Here is a 17,108-nt window from a genome sequence, read left to right as displayed (position 1 = left end):
TTCCCTCCCCATCCTGCTTTGATAGCATAGGTCGCATTCATCCTTGGCATTGACTCCTTTGATGTACGGAGTTAAAGCAAGGGCTGTAAAAATGCAATTTCACAATTCTCTTGATGAGAACACTGGAGTGAATTGCTGCTTTTCTGTACCCATACTATGTATTGTACCTTTTCAACAGCTATCTGTCTGATAATGCTACTATGTATTTTCATGGTGCCCAGCCAGGGTAACAATCTTTCTTTGCCATAATAATACCTCTTTTGAACTGCTCTCTCTCCATATTCATTCTGTAGTCAGTTTCACTTTTTATAAAGATTTTGCAGACAATCTCACTGTGATTTAAAGGACCAGGATTAGTTGACTGAACAGAAAATGCACAGGGAAGCCCTACTCTGAAATGTGACTGCATTGTTAATTGTCCCTTCAAGGCTTGATGAAATCGGATCACTTTACAAGTACAAAGATGTTATTTTCCTAACTGACAGCACTGCTATCTCACCTGGGCACCTGGAAGTCAAGTCGGGTTTCTTCTGACTAATCAGACTCTGAGTTTAGAATTTACTTAATATTTAGCAGATTTTGAGTGAACATGCACAGGTCAACTCACTCATCCATAGCTGCATTGGCTCTGCAGTGTGAACTGCCTTTTTAAAAAATATGGTGAACCTTATTGTAGCCAGAAAAGTAGGTAGATAGTCTAAATACAGGTGCCTAATGAATAAAGAATGTCCTCTTATGTGCAGCCACTTTTCAGAGGATCAGTGCCTTTTTAAAAAGTGCTTGCTTATTAGACTGTTCAGTCCAACACACCACTCAGTGTCATCTCTTGCTTAGCAGAGGGAATGAATCTAAATGATTGACAAATCTCCAACTATTTTACCTGCTGTTTTAATTTTCTCCACACTATCTAGAACTTTTTGGAGACTAAAAAAAAACTTCATTGCACCAAGACATAGAATTACTGCATGAATCTTAATGCCAGAGGCATCCATCCCATTAGTGCTTTTTGGGCACTGTAAAGGAAGGAGATTTAAAAATCACAAAAAACATAATCACAGACTGGCACCGAACAGAATGTACACTTTTTAAAACAATTTACTGGCTATAGCCTAAGGATAAGTCTGCACAGTGAAGTTATTTCAAAATAACAGCCCTTATTTCAAAATAATTATCCTAACACCTACACAACGTGACAGCTATTATTTCAAAATAGCAATTGGCTTATTTTGAAATAGGTAAAACTGTTGGTTTCAGAGCTAACCCTGATTTTTATCCATCATTGCAAATGGCTGCTCATTAGCATACTCACATGGCTCATTAGCATAGCCATGCCAGGAAAAAAACCCTCTGTCAGGCATAAGGGACTGATGACAGTGGGGGGTTTTCCTGGCAGAGGCACATCCACACAGCTTCTTTACTGCCAGAACCCCTCCCTGCTGAGAGTGAGCTCTCATGTGGCTATGCTAATAAGCTGTGAGAGAGTGCTAGTGAGCAGCCATTTGCAATTGTGACATTGCTTGTTATCATAGAATCATAGAATCACAGGGCTGGAAGGGACCTCCTGAGGTCATCTAGTCCAGTCCCCTGCTTCAAGCAGGATCAACCCCCACTAAGTCATCCCAGCCAGGACCTTGTCAAGTCAGGACTTAAAACCTCTAGGAATGGAGAATCCACCACCTCTCTAGGCAACGCATTTCAGTGCTTCACCACCCTCCTGGTGAAGTAGTTTTTCCTAATATCCAGCCTACTCCTCTCATTCTGTAACTTCAGACCATTACTCCTTGTTCTGCTATCTCTCACCACTGAGAACAATTTCTCTCCATCCCCTTTAGAGCTCCCCTTCAGAAAGTTGAAGGCTGCTATTAAATCATCCCTCAAACTTCTCTTCTGTAAACTAAAGGAGCCCAAATCCCTCAGCTTATCCTCATAGGTCATGTGCTCCAGCCACTTAATCATTTTTGTTGCCCTCTGCTGAACCTGCTCCATCACATCCACATCCTTTCTATACTAGGGGGCCCAAAACTGGACACAGTAGTCCAGATGTGGCCTCACCAGTGCCGAATAGAGGGCAACAACCACTTACCTAGATCTGCTCATACTGCTCCTCCTATTGCACCCTAATATGCCGTTAGCCTTCTTGGCTACAAGGGCACACTGTTTACTCATATCCAGCCTTTCATCCACCCTAACCTCTAGGTCACTTTCCGCTGTATTGCTGCTGAACCAGTCAGTCCCCAGCCTACAACAGTGCTTGGGATTCTTCTGTCCCAAGTGCAGGACTCTAAACTTCTCCTTGTTGAACCGCATCAGATTTCTTTTGGCCCAATCCTCCAATTTATCTAGGTCACTCTGGATCCTATGTCTACCCTCCAAAGTATCTACTTTTCCCCCTAGCTTAGTGTTGTCCACAAACTTGCTGGAGATGCAGTCCAGTCCCTCATACAGGTAATTAATAAAGATGTTGAACAACACGGGCCCCAGAACTGGGCATTAACGCGAAGCTGCTGGGAGAGAGGCTCCGTAGACCCAGCCTAAGAGTTAGTACTGCCAAAATCTGTATACAGCTTCCTTTTATCATAACTTAAAGCAAGGTAGGGGTTTGGTTATGCCAGGAAAATGGGATATACTTGGAATAGGATTGTTTCTGAGAAAACCATGTGGAAAAGATATGAAGCACCAGGTGAAAGGGGCTGGCTGGGCCCTCCAGAGATGCCCCAGCCCTGAGCTTCTACCTGCAGGTGGCCTTTAGAGAAGGCAAGAGGCTGAAACACTGCCCCTGCCTTCCCCCGCCCTGACCTGATTTGTATGGGGACACAGAAACCATATAGAAAACAAACAGAATCACCAGCCAGGTAAAAGAGGCTGGCTGAGGGCACATACCCCCCTAGAACTGCCCCAGCCCCAAGCCTCCTACCCCACAGGTACCTTTCAGGGAGGGCAGGGATGCTGAAGCTGTCCCCCTTCCGGATTCATATTGGAATATTGCTGGATGTTTTTCTTCATCAGGGAGCCAGGGGAAAATGCACAGTTTGCTGCATTCCTCGTTCTGGCTGGGGAACACAGGGGACAGGCAAACCTGGACCTGCCCCAGGTGGGGGACATATATCTCTCCCCCAGCTGTGCTCACTGGAGCTGCAGCAGCCATGGGGAGCTACTTTTACCTGTCCCTAAGCTGCTGCAGTGTGAGGGGGTTGGGGTAGTCCTTTCTTCTCAGGACAACCTGCACATTGGACCCCTCAGCCCCATCGCCACCCCAGAGCAATGATTTAAATGGAAGAAGTACATTTTCATTTTCCAAAACTCAACATTTAACTGAGTTAATGACCTGATCAGTTCTGGGTAAATCTGGCATTATAATATTTTCAGTTCAGTCATTCATTTTTCTTACAAACCAGATGATCTGTACCTTCTCTAGCAGTCCTGCAGCATCAGGAACCTTCTTTCTTCCTTTAGTATCTGTGTGAGAGGGCCAGGTACATATTTTCTGTTCCTTCTCTAACTAGGCAGGGTAATTACATCTGTCCCAATTTAGCTGTTGTACAATTTGGGGTCCACAGCTGGAAACTGGAGGCCCTGCCCTCTTCTTACACAATGAGTCCTCTCTCTCTTTATGTGCCATGGTTTAGATGAGTTTTGAGTGTGCTTGTGATGGAAACATCCGTGAAGGATGTGGACTTGCAGGGCCAAATGTGCTGTGATACACAGTGTCCTTCCATTTCTTCTCCAACATGACACAGTGAGTATATGGTTAGATAATGTAAAGGCAACCTATAATTATTTTACATGACTAAAGAACCTGACTAGGAGCCTGATCCTGCTCTGAGCTTTGCCACTGACTTCAGTGAGAGGATTGGGCCACTGATAATATTAATTAACCTTATGCTCTGATGTATTGCTGAAATCTGTCAAAATCTGTGTACTTAGAAACTTTGCACCTAATCCCACAAGGCACTGAGCACTTTTTCCAGGACAGTGAATGGCGTCAACTTCCACTGAACCCCCTGGGAATTGAGGGTGCTCAGTACCTTACAGAAAATGCTCAGCAGCCACAAATTCAGGCTCTGTGTTCCGGACAGTGAGTGCAGTCCTGCTCCAACTGCCGTCAGTGGGAACTGTGCTTGCTCAGCAGGAACTCTCCTCTACATAAACACTGTCATGGCAAGTGTCACCAGGTAGAGCTGCTGTGTGGAGCCTTCCAAGTTCTTTTTCTTGGAGTGAAAAGAAACATTCAGTCTCGCTGTATATTAGTGTCAGTTTTGTTTATGCTTGGCTCCCCAAAAGGGCATAAAGGGAGCTGTGTGAGCTGTAGGAGAATTGGACCTCTGCCTTGGCTTCTGATTTGCATCAGGTCTAGAGGCAGGGTTTCTCTCTGAGAACCAGGCAATGGCATTGGGCTAGATTCCTAAAAGAAGGACTTGCCTGGCATGCTGTTTGTAACTGTCTCACTCTAAGGCTGATGTGAATGTAAATAAAGGCAAATTACTCTTGGACAACATCACTGATTTTTCCTTCTGTGGGAAGCCAGCCGGCAAGCCCTGGATGTATTCTACTGCTCAGCAGAGGAGCAAAGATACAGATAGAATCATAGAATCCTGGGGCTGGAAGGGACCTCAGGAGGTCATCTAGTTCAGCCCCCTGCCTAAAGCAGGATCAGCCCTAACTAACGCATCCCCACCAGGACTTTGTTAAGCGGGGACTTAAAAACCTCTAGAGATGGAGATTCCAGTACCTCTCTAAGTAACACGTTCCCGTGCTTCACCTCCCTCTTAGTGAAATAGTTTTTCCCAATATCCAGCCAACCCCTCCCCCTCTGCAACCTGAAACCATTGTTCCTTGTTCTGCCATCTGTCACCACTGAGAACAGCCTCTCTCCATCCTCTTCAGAGCCCCTGTCAGGAAGTTGAAGGCTTCCATCAAATCACCCCTCACTCTTCTCTTCTGCAAATGAAATAAGCCCCAAACCCTCAGCCTCTCCTCATAGGTCATGTGCTCCAGCCCCCTAATAATTTTGGTTGCCCTCTGCTGGACCCTCTCCAATGCATCTACATCTGTTCTATACTGAGGGCCCCAGACCTGGATGCAATATTCTGGAAGCGGCCTGACCAGTACTGAATAAAGGGGAATAATAACTTTTCTAGACCTGCTGGAAGTGCTTCTCCTAATGCACCCCAATATGCCGTTAGCCTTCTTGGCTACGAGGGCACACTGTTGACTCAAATCCAGACTCTCATCCACTGTAATCCCCAAGTCATTTCTGTTTAACTGCTACTTAGCCAGTCAGTTCCCAGCCTGTAAAAATGCTTGGGATTCTTCCGTCCCAAGTGCTAGAATCTTCACTTGTCCTTGTTGAACCTCATCATTAGATTTCTTTTGGCCCAATCTCTAATTTGTCTAGGTCACTCTGGACTCTATCTCTACCCTCCACTCTGGATCCTATCCCTACCTCTCCCGCTACGTTAGTGTCTTCTGCAAATCTGCTGATTTGCAAGTCTGCTGACTGCCAATCAGACATTGAGCCATTGATCACTATCTGTTGGGTCCAATAATATAGCCATAATACAGTCCATTTATCCAATCCATACTTCCTTAATGTACAGGTAAGAATATTGTGGGAGACTATATCAAAAATTTCCTAAATTCAAAGTATATCACATGCACTGATTTCCCCATGTCCACAGAGCCAGTTACCTCATCATAGAAGCTAACCAGATTGGTCAGGCATCACTGGCCCTTGCACAGAAAGAATGCTATTCACTATTTGCCTTTTTTAACAAACGTGTTGTGAGGGAATATGGGCCTTGAATTCAGGCCCATAAGTAGTTCTCCACCTACAATCTCAAGCCACTAGTTTACCTGAGGAATAAGAGAAGGCAACTCATGAAATGCTAATTTACAAAGGGCCCTGCCATGAGGCCACTGATTGAGGAAACAGCAAGCACTTTTGGTAGACTGGGAAGCTCTTTTTGAGTTGGCAAGATGTACAAGAAGTTATTTGAGCAACTCTAGGGAACCCGTGGCTGTCTGGCTCTTACTGTGGTCTCCTTCTGCTTACCTGGCTCCTGCATCTCTGCCTGCTCATGGTCCTTGTTCTTATCCTAGATTCCATCTGTTCCTGCTTTCCTGTCTCACTCGAGGACAGCTAATGGTGTCACTGGCTTTCACCTCCATCTTGGCACTTGACTGTATCCATCAGGTCTGACTGCCCATGTCCTGGTCATTGCACATAGGAATCTTAAAATAAATAGGAATTGTACATCTGACACACACAATGAAGGAGGCAATTTTTAAGTGGTACAAAATATTTAAACATTTGGAGCCTATTTCTTCTTTAGGCTCAGGCCAATTTAGTCTACTACACATGTAGGCCATTTTGCCATGCCAGAGTGTTGTAAACTGGACTTTGCACAAATGACAATATGGCCCTTAATTTTTGGAGCAGAATGAGCATTTGACTGCATTAACTAGCAGCTTCTTCCATGGTACTAATTAGCAGATTCCAAATCCAGTAACTGAACTTAGTTTGAGTCCTAAATAACGGTGGTAATGATTTCATGATGGACTTGCAAGGAGTAAATTACAATGAGAGCCCAGCTGTCTGCCTCTTCCCTTAGTTTTTACTTTAATTGTCTCGTTACTTTTTGTAGTTGAGCACAGTAGTTAACAACCTTAGCTGTAAATCCAGCGAAGTGAGATCTTAAATCACTGAGGCAGATCTGTGCTACCGGTTTGTCCTGTTTTTATCATGTTGGTCTTTGCCACCATAATTTAGGTCATTCCTTTGTGATTTTCCCACTCCCATTTTAGGATTTACCAGGCTATGATATTGAAATGACATTGACTCTTCCACTACGTATGAAGCAAAAAGTGTTAACCATTCAGTGCAGAGACTGTCTTTATGCTAGGCGTATGTGGAGTGCTTATGGCATTGCTAATATGTTCAGAAATCATGAGTCAGTCACCCTATATCACCCAATCTGGAGACTGGCTTAAAAAGGATGAGGAAATTTTGAAAAAAAAATGTGTTATTTTTATTGGCCATTTGGGGTTTGAGCATTTATGATTCAAGTTTTCAAGCTTTTCTTACCAACCATAAGGGCTAGAGACCAATTGCCATTTTAAAAGAATATGGAGTTTCTCATCTAATCATCAAGTATCAGAGAGGTAGCTGTGTTAGTCTGTATCTTCAAAAACAACAAGAGCTCCCATGGCAGCTTATAGACTAACAGATATCTGATGTAGCGGGTCTTTGCCCACAAAAGCTTATTCTCCAAAATATGTTAGTCCATAAGGTGCCACAGGACTTCTTGTTGTTTTTCATCTAATCATATGACTCCAGGAGTGGGGAGTGTTTAAAAAAAAAACAAATGTCACAGGACTTAAGATAAAATCTCAAGAGCTGGTAACTTTGTGCCTAGCTGATCCATCAGAGCACTTAGACATAATAATAATAATAACAATAATTAATAATAATAGATTAGGTGTGACAGACCAGGACACTTAACCTTCCCTCTCTTCCTCACTTTACAGGTCTTGAGCCTCATTCACTATTTTAAACTTGTGTAAAACTGAGAAACACAGTGATGCACCAAGCCCTGCATGTGCTGCTTATGATAACCACTAAACTTGTATACACTCATCCCTCGTTAAACGAGTACTTTATTTACGAGTACTCTCTTAAACGAGGGACACATATACCTCCCCTAGTTCACTCCACCCTGCTAATATGCGCCTTACCCCCTCCCTACAGCTCCAACCCCTGGTAGTCTGACTCTCCCCCCACCAGCCCCGCAGCCCCAACCCACTGCAGCCAGACCTCCCATTGGCCCCGTAGCCAGACCACCTGACAGTCCTGCAGCCCCACACCGTGGCAGCAGCTGCATAACTGGCCCCACAGACAGACCCCCCCGGTGGTGCCGCAGCAGCGGCAGCATAACAGGCCCTGGGGACAGACCCCACCTGCCGGCCCTGCAGCCCCATACCGCGGCAGCCTAAATGGCTCCACAGCCAGACCTCTCTGCCAGACCCTCAGTCCTGCAGCCTGACCTCCCTCCCCCTGCTGGCCCCGTGGCCCCAAACTGCAGCAGCCAGACCCCCTAGCTGGCCCCACAGCCAGACCCCCCCGCCTGTACCCCCCTGTGGCCCCACAGCCTGACCCCCCCGCACCGGAATTTAATCCTCCCTCCCGCCCACAGCCCCAAACTGCCCCCAGCCTATAAACCTCCCCAGCCCAAGGTTCACTTACCCTTCTAAAGTAGCGCCACCTGCTGCCACTCCTTCCCTGAGTTAGGAGCCCTTTGGAACCAATTAGAGAGTTTTACGTGTATTTTAATAGGAATTTAGTGTCCCTCTTACAAGTTTTCGCCTACGAGCAGAAAGTTGGGAACCAAATGTGCTCGTATAGTGAGGGATGAGTGTAATGCTGGCAAAAAATCCCAAAGGATGATTTACCCATGAAGTAAACACATTGCTTCATTTTTATTAATCCTGGCTGTATGCCCGAACTGTTAGTATTTTAAAGAGTGAATTTCAGGTGCTATTTACTCTTTTATTCTGAACATTTGTCACCTCTATTGATCTGCTCAGGCAGAAACACAGAATAAAGCATCTTTATGATTGATTTGGAAGAGACTACTTCCCCTTTGTTTTCAGTCCCTAAACATCCATCACTTTTTCTGATGGCTTGCTGTAAGTCTTCCCTTTTCTATGCCTACAAAACCCATACATACGCATTTGGTACAACACTGTATTTTTCCATGCAGTTTAATCACAGCTGAGATTTCCAGCATTTTCATCATTTCCAGAAGCAGAGTGTGACAAATTTTGTTTCAGTGGGGCTCATTGTTTTCACTTACACGCTGGGTACCTTGCTGTATTTTCATACAAACTCTTGGGGTTGCATCAACCCATCCACATGGATAGAACCAGCACACATATGTTTGGCCAGTAAGCACAGAAGAGGGAAGCAGGGGCTATGGGCATTTCTCCTATTTTCTCTGGGCTCAGTTCTGCCACCCTTTCTCCCAGTAGCTCATTATACAAATAGTTCCATTGGCTTCAGGGGGACAGTGGATGGTTGTGCTACTCAGTGTGAGTAAGGATGGTGGACTCCGCCTTCCCTCACCCCAAGATAAGGTAGCTGAGCACAACAGGGTAGCTTGGCCATCCAGGCAGAGGCAGACCACATGAGGAAGTTGCTCCATAGGGTATTTTCCCATCCCATACAAGCATATTTTCCATAAAAAAAACTCATTGGAAACAACTGTTGTTGAGAGTAGCACTGACTTCCATACCTGTCACCGCTCTGAGAGTAGGGGGTACGTGCTCTGCAGAACCTGGGCTTTCACTGGACATAGGGTGATAGCCAAGCTGCCTGAGGACAGGCTTGTGCACGCATAGCCCAGGATCTGTGTTTAACAGTACAGCTAACAGGTTTCCATTCTATTCCTCACCTGACATTTGAGCCACTTGCTCTTTGCGTCTGAGGGTTCCACTGTTGTCAGTAATGGTTTTCAAACCCAGCTCAAACACCGAGACCGAGCAGTGGCCCAGTAAAGTTTGCACATTGCCTTCGCTGTCCAAAACCTATAATTTGAGTGGCCTTTGTACGCTGATGACTTATGAGGCAGAACAAGCTCTCCAAATTTTTCGGTCAGTGCATGGCTGTCATGTTTCATTTCAGCTGGTATGCATCAAGGTGACATCTTCTGCAATTGCACGTCACTATGCCATTTGTTTACTTCTGCTTTCTAATTCCACCTGCTGGGACCCAAGCAGTCACTGCATTGTTCAGAGAATTTAACTGGCTGTTTTCTATGTCCTAGTTAGTGCAACTATTTTATTTTTTGTATCTTATTGTATGCCTTTGCGTTTTCTCTGTGTCCACGTGAGAATAAATGCGGGTTAACACTACCATTTGTGCTTGTATGTACAATGTGCGTGTGCATCTGTATGAATGTGAATAGTTCTGATCAGCCTGCCATTTGAATCATGCACAGCGAAGAGTGCAAACTATTTCCCATTAGAAAAATATATACATTTTAGATTTCCAGTTTCTGAAATTGGTTTAAGACAGCGTCTCAGCAATCCAAAGGAGACAATTGTCCTGTCAAGCTCAGTGTTTAGTCCAGTTTAGAGTAAAGTCATGTTCAGCAGCTTAGAGTCTTCTGCTAGCTTCTGGGCACTGCGCATGCAAGGACCATACAGCTGTGGGATCAGAGATGTTTGCGCCACAGAGAGGTAACATTGCAAAAGTTCACCTCCCCTGATCTGCTGTAACTAGGTGAGCTCCCCCTCCTCCTTGGCCAATGAAGTGAGGCCTCTGAAGGCGGAAGAGTGTAAAGTCAGAAAAGCAAGAGGTGTAAAGCTGATCCCACCACACTATTCTGTGCCATGCTACACAGCCACATAATTTCCCCTGAACACAGGGCTCTCCAGGACAGAATTTGACCTCCTTGTCCCTCCAACTGTCTGGAGAGGCTCAGGAACGTGAGTGCCAGCCTCACATCAGATTGCTAGAAACCCAGACACAACTCCCAACCAGGCTGTGATGTTTATTATTAGATTTCACCAATCCATCATCCATTGTGAACTCCTCTGACACTATAACCACCTTAACCTGGAGCCACAGGCAGTCCCTTTGGGCTCTCTGGTCTATCTTGCCACACAGGCAAAGTTGCCTTTACGAGTGATGGTCCCTTACACCCAACATCACCTCAGCACTCAGCTTACTCTGAGTCCCAAAGGACCAGTCACGTATCCCAGGTCAGTTGTACCTTAGATCTCTCACCAATGACAACACTTGTGGCCACTCTTATCGTATCATAAACTAACTAAAGGTTCATTAACTAAGAAAAAGAAATAAGAAAATTATTTACAAGGTTAAAGCAGCTAAATATACCCACCCTAAGGAATTACAGTCTTAAGTTCTAAGAAGTGGCAGCAGCTGCTATATATGTCTGCTGTATGTGTCCTTTAGAGCTAATCCAAGCTAAACAGCTGGGGACGCCTTAGAAATCTTTGCCCCTCAGAGATCCAGCAGCAGAAGGATAACAATTTCTTCTGCTTTTTTGTTTTGATAGTATATAGACTAGCACAGCTATCTCTCTGTTACTTCTTAACAGGGATTTTTATTCCCTTCCAACAACAGTAAAGCTGTCACAGGAGAAGGATATTTGCAGGGTGTGGGGAAACAATCAGTTAAATCTTTCGTTCAGTGATGTTTCACAGTGTTTTGGCTGGTGACTGTAGGTCGCACTTTGTTCAGGAGGAGAAAGTACTTTTTGTGGTAAACTAGTATTTGACATTTTGCAGTACTTTTCACTCCCCCTTACATCAAGTGCACGGGTTTAAGATCTGAGGCCAGGTTTACATTATAGACCTACATTGGTGTAACTATGTTGGTCAAGATGTGAAAAAAGTGGATTAGTTACATTGATGAGAGACACTACTGTCAGCATAGGAGCGTCTTCACTAAATGTAGGCCGGCCATTTGTAAACATTTTTATCATTCTAGTGCTAACAGATATTACCTTATACCATGGAATGCAGATATTATATGTAAAATTAACACGTGCAGCATCCGAGAAACATTCCATAAAGTCCGAACACATTCTTATATCTCAGCGATCTATTTTAACAACAGTAACACACAGGCATCCCAGACTGACTACCCACTCTGCATTTATCAATTTTTAGAGAGGCCAAGTGACCTCAACATGAACTGGCACTTGGTCTGCCAGTGGCCGGCCCCTTAAACCAAAGGGATTTAGGAACAAATGAATTACAAATAGCACTAGCATTTGTCCATGAAGGCCATAACTGGTGGTTTGAACAGAGGAGCTAAGGATGCAGCAGTTAATGAAAATAAGTGGAAAGATTCCTATTGACTCAGAGAGTTCTGAGTCAGGTTTCACACAAGACTGGAGAGAGATTTTGTGACCTTATGTGTCTCCCCTCACCCCAGACAAGGTTTGGGCCTGAAGGTGATGCTGAGGATGATGTATATTTAAGCTTGCCAGGATTTGATTTAAATCAATAGCTGTCCATAAACATCCATTTCACCTGACACATAGAAATTGTGGTGAAAAAAATCCAGTAATAACATTTGGTGAGTGTAGCCTTCCTGCACCTTGCGCCTCACAGCTGTTCAGTGACCCCTCCACAGCCCTGTCATCATGGTCCTGCTAACTCACACACAGGCTGGGCGTGGGCCCATTTTCTGGCAGAAACTGGCTCAACAATGGGATGTCCCCTGGGATGCTTTATGATTGAAAAGATGACCATTTATATCATTAATATTGCAACTGACAATTACAACAAATCTTTTACCAAGTAAAATATAACTGTAGAGATTTATGTTTCAAATGTGTTTGTCCTGGAGATAACACCTACAAGGTAATTTATATCCAATCTGGCCAGCACATTGGGAATGAGCCAGTCAAGTTGATGGCCCATTAAAGAATGCTCAGCACTCTCCGTGGGTCGCGAAGAAACTTGTCCCCAGCTTATGAGCCTTCCTGTGGATGCCTTATAGATAATATGGGTAATGGCTGTTCCTGTGAATTATCAAAGCACACAAGAGCATTCTCCCCACCAAAGAGAAGTTGTAAAAGACCCTGGAAGCATCTTCATTTTGCCTCTTTCCTGCTCTGATCTCTGGGCTATGGATTTATACTAAAAGGAGCATTGAACCAACGGACTGAGGACCTTCCAGTCTTTTGGAGATTACCAGAGACGTCACACGCCAGCAGTTTATTTCACCACTCCTACAGCATAACACAAGAACTTTGCAGCAATTGTGTGTATGTTTCTTTAATTCTTCTAAATAAATTGTTAGAATTTAGATATGAAAGGATTAGTAGCACAATACTTATGAAGTAAGACCTGAGTTATATATTGATCTGGCTATATGACTGATTTATTGGATTTAGAGGACCTTATATGTCATTAAACAGATTTTCAGTCCAGTGTCTGGCTGGTGAGATATGTGCTGGGATGCCTAAGGAGGCTGCTTCTCTGACTTCTTGTTAACTAGTGTGGTGAGACAGAAATTTACTTTTGTTCCTGGAGTGGTATAGTAAAATGGAAGAATAATCACCAGTTTGGAGTGAACCTGCCCTCTTTCTCAGCAGTTTGTCCTGAGTCTGGTCATCTCATCTATGACCCTCCTTGGTAAGGGCCTTCTCATGAGATGGGGCTCTCTAGAGGGGTGGGTTCAGAGGGTGGGCTGGGGAGTAGACATAAAAAGATGCAGTAGCCAGTGTTCACTATCTCCAGCACCCATATATCTGTGGTAATGTTGCTTCATGCATGACAGAAGTGTCCCACCCTGTTTCCAAATGGTGTCTTTGGCTGTGGATGCTGTCCGTGGAATTTTGGGGCTGAGCTTCCCTTGACCAGCCCTTTACAAGTTCTGTCTTGATGCAGAAGGCTGAGATGGTGTAGAGTGGTCCATTTGTTGACATTGCGTTTTCTCTGTTTCTGCCTATTGTCAAAGTAGCTCTGCGGGTGTTTGAATAGCGTAGGTTTGTATCTTTGGTTGAAGTATCTCCCTTACAGTGGGGACATTTGTTAGTACAGTGTCCCTCACCTAGACATCTTACACATGGAGACTGCCCATGTGAAAGTGGTGTGGACATTCTGCAGGTCAGGCATCTTTTAAAACCTGGTGAACTTGTGGAACTAGCAACTGCAGAATTTGTTTTTTTCCTTTTAGACAATGAATGATGCTCATACTCTAGCTACGACTATGGCCAAACAACTGTCTAATTACGCTAAACGAAACTGTGAGGAAAGATGAAGCTGAGTAGGGAAAAACTGCAGGTTCTGACAGGAGCCAACAGCAACAGAGAAGGAACTGGGGGGTCAGTGGGCTGCACATGTTCCAGAGCCACTACATTCAGCACATGCCAGCTGCTTTGTGTGCACAGCCCACCGAGGAAACTGCTACCGTATTTCTCTAGCCGGGGCACAGCCACACCATAGTACCCTATGTGGCACACCCACAGGGACAACCATCTTGAAGAACCTCAGTTACTGAACAAGGTGAGTAACTCTCTCTTACCTAATTTATTAGTCTTTAAGGTGCGACAGGACTGTTTGTTATTTGTGAAGCTACCGTGGCTATCCCTCTGAGGCTGTGACCAGATTCACATAGAGCTGCTGTTGGCTACACTCCAAACTTTGAATGTAAGCCATATTGTACATGCAGTTTATCTCTTCCTTGTTGTCATTAAGGCTCTGGTTTTAGTAGTTGTAAAGGCATCTAGAAAAGATTAAACATGAAGTATAGCCATATAATGAATCTCATTAAATATACAGATGTAATGCTTTGTAAAAAGGGGCATCTCTAAATGAAACCACATACTCCAGACGTCAGATTAGTGAGTTAGCACACATGAACAACAAAGACGAAGTGGGTCTTTGCCCACAAAAGCTTAGCTGTTAGTCTATAAGGTGCCACTGGTCTTCTCGTTGCGCTTGCAGATACAGACTAACATGGCTACCCCTCTGAAACAAAGATAGGGTCTCTTTTGCAACTCTGTGTCGAAAAGCAGTGAGAACAAAAATTAAATGAAAAGTGGAAAACTGCAAATACTTTGACCTCAAAATGTCAAGGGCTGGTTTTTGTTCTGGAAAAAATTCTGGAAGCATGTTTTATTTGTACCCACAAAAACAGTGAGATAATAAGAGTGGGTCTTCAGCATTACTCTTGATCATCAGGCTGAAGGGCTTTGTGTTTCTGTCAGGATCTCATTCCTTCTGGGCGATGTGGATTTGCTGGAGTGTGATAGTCAATCAAATAGGGCAACTGTTTAGCATGGGTTTGAGGCTCTTTTTCTGCCTCTACTATCATATGATCAGTTTCCTCATCTACATAATGAAGAAAATAATGCTTGCCCTCTTTTGGCAAGCAGAAGGAGACTTGCACATGAAAAATCTTATTCAAATACAAAACACTATGTTTATTTACAAATATTAAGTACCAATCTGCTCCTGCAGCTCTGTGCTGCTCTTAAAAAGAAATGTCAAGCAACTGTATTGGGTAAATTGTATTTGTGGTTGATTGACAACACCAGAGAAGCACAAAACAGTCAGAAGCTACATACTACCTACCAGAGAATTTGGCACAAATTCTTCCCTCTCTCTACATCCCCTTCCACTTGAACTAGCTAGAGACTTTGTCCTGTGTGCTTTAAGTTTCTTGCTCAAAAACCAAGGCTTCCCAAGCAAAGCTATTCTTGTAGGCTACGTCTACACTACAGAGATCTTTCGAAAGAAGCCCTTCCAAAAGATCTCCTCGAAAAGAACTTCTTTCTTTTCCACACACACACACACAAAAGCGGATCAAAAAAGTGACCTGCTCTTTTGAAAGAGTGTGTCCACACAGCCGCCGTTCTTTCAAAAGAATAGGCCAGGAAGCAAAAAATTAGGCCCCATGAGGACTACTCTTTCAAAGAAAAGGGGCCTCTGGAGTGTCTACACACATTTTCTTTCAAAAGAAGCTTTCAAAAGGGGGCAGTCTTTCTGAAAGAGGAATGGAAGAGTGATTTCAAAAGGAGCACTGAATTCTTTTGATTTACTTTCGAAAACAACACTTTTTGTGTGTACACACTCTGCGGGATCTTTCAAAAGAGCCAACTTCTTTTGAAAAATCTTTTGAAAGAACTTGATAGGGTAGACGCAGTCTTAGGCTGTGTCTACACTATGAGATAAAATTTAATTTATTTATATCAATTTTCTAATTCTGAAATTTATAAGTTTGATTTTGACCATTCTCACTTCAACTGTGCTCCCCACAAAGTTGAGTCATTGCTGCCACACACAAATTGGCTAACATCAACTGTTGCAGTAGTGCATTGTGGGAAGCTATCCCACAATTCCCTCATCACCATAGCATTCTGGGTATGCTTGCTAGTCTTGATGTCATCTTGCCCCACTGCATTTTCCTCATTCTCCTCCCGATCCCTGAAAATATGTGGATCCCTGGGAATAATGCAGGGACCCTCAAAAGTAGAAGAATGAATTGTTGGTTCCCTCCACCCCACATTACATTGCCAACACAGGTGCAGTGACTGTGTTCTCAAGTGACCATCCACTTGTCCCGCTTCCCATCACAGCATGCATGTGAGGAGAAAAACAGTCTTTTATTTCAGGTTCGTTCATTACAGCTCCTTTAAGACCGCTTTGATCGGGGTACTCCCATGATACAAAGCAGTTCAGATACAGGGTAACTGTGCGGTTCTAATAGCTTTTTAGCTGCTTTGTGCATCCAGACCTCTTCAGTGAGCCTGGTGCAAAATGTGATTAAGAAAACCCATGGGACATGGCTTGCTCAGGTTCTCTGCCCAATCAACAATTGTGCAGATAGGAGCCCTTCTTTCTGCTGTATGTTTCATGCTTTGTTTTCTCGCTGGGTGCTTTTCCCTCGTGTGCAAGCTCTGCATATGGAGGCATTCCACTCCAAGCAGAACACCACTCTATTCATTTTCACTGCACTCTGGAGAGTTTGATTAGCTTTGCCTCCACGTCGCATTCACAGTAAGAGGACTTTCTAAGTATATATTTTATTAGAATGAAAAGAGACACACTTCCATTGGTGCAGTGGCTCACAAACCTATGTTTCATGCAAATCCTCTTGTGAAGCTGGCTGTGTGCTGGCAGTCAATATGTCATTGTATGTTTTTTTCACGATCCTTCAGGAAATCAGTCAAGCATGTTCATCACTTAAAGTGCTTGCAGAAGTCCCAATGAAATCAGTGGGAGGTAGCGTGTAAGCAGTTTCCTGTACTGGTATCTATATAAATATCTTCTAATTATTTGTGTTATCTGTAGGTCAGTTGTTCTCAGCCAGGACATGTATAACCCAAAGAGCTCTTCTGGCATGTGATGGGGTGCACCAACCTTGCATTTGGCCCGAGACCTGGCTCATCTACCTGAGGATGCTCCACCCACACAACCCAGCTGGGCATGCTCCTGCCGGAGGCCCGTGGAGCTGGTCATCTGGGGCTGGCTACCAATGGGGAAGGAGGTGCAGCCAGAGCCCCTGGGGAGGAGCTGCCAATGGACCAAGATCAGCAGGCCGGTCAGCAGGGAGTGACAGGAGATAC

The 17,108-nt window shown here is 44.3% G+C and overlaps 1 long non-coding RNA gene across 1 annotated transcript in view; it reads left to right on the top strand.

Moving 5' to 3' along the window:
* Positions 1-14,001, top strand: part of LOC142007447 (uncharacterized) — a 33,398-nt gene extending 19,397 nt beyond the window's left edge. The window contains exon 3 of the long non-coding RNA XR_012643938.1: positions 13,715-14,001. This is a non-coding gene — a long non-coding RNA (uncharacterized LOC142007447). The remainder of the gene's footprint in view (positions 1-13,714) is intronic.
* The last annotated feature ends 3,107 nt before the right edge of the window (positions 14,002-17,108 follow it).

Source organism: Carettochelys insculpta, chromosome 1 (genome assembly GCF_033958435.1).
Source record: "Carettochelys insculpta isolate YL-2023 chromosome 1, ASM3395843v1, whole genome shotgun sequence".
NCBI classification, from domain to species: Eukaryota; Metazoa; Chordata; order Testudines; family Carettochelyidae; genus Carettochelys; species Carettochelys insculpta.
This window is presented reverse-complemented; position numbering and strand designations above follow the sequence as displayed.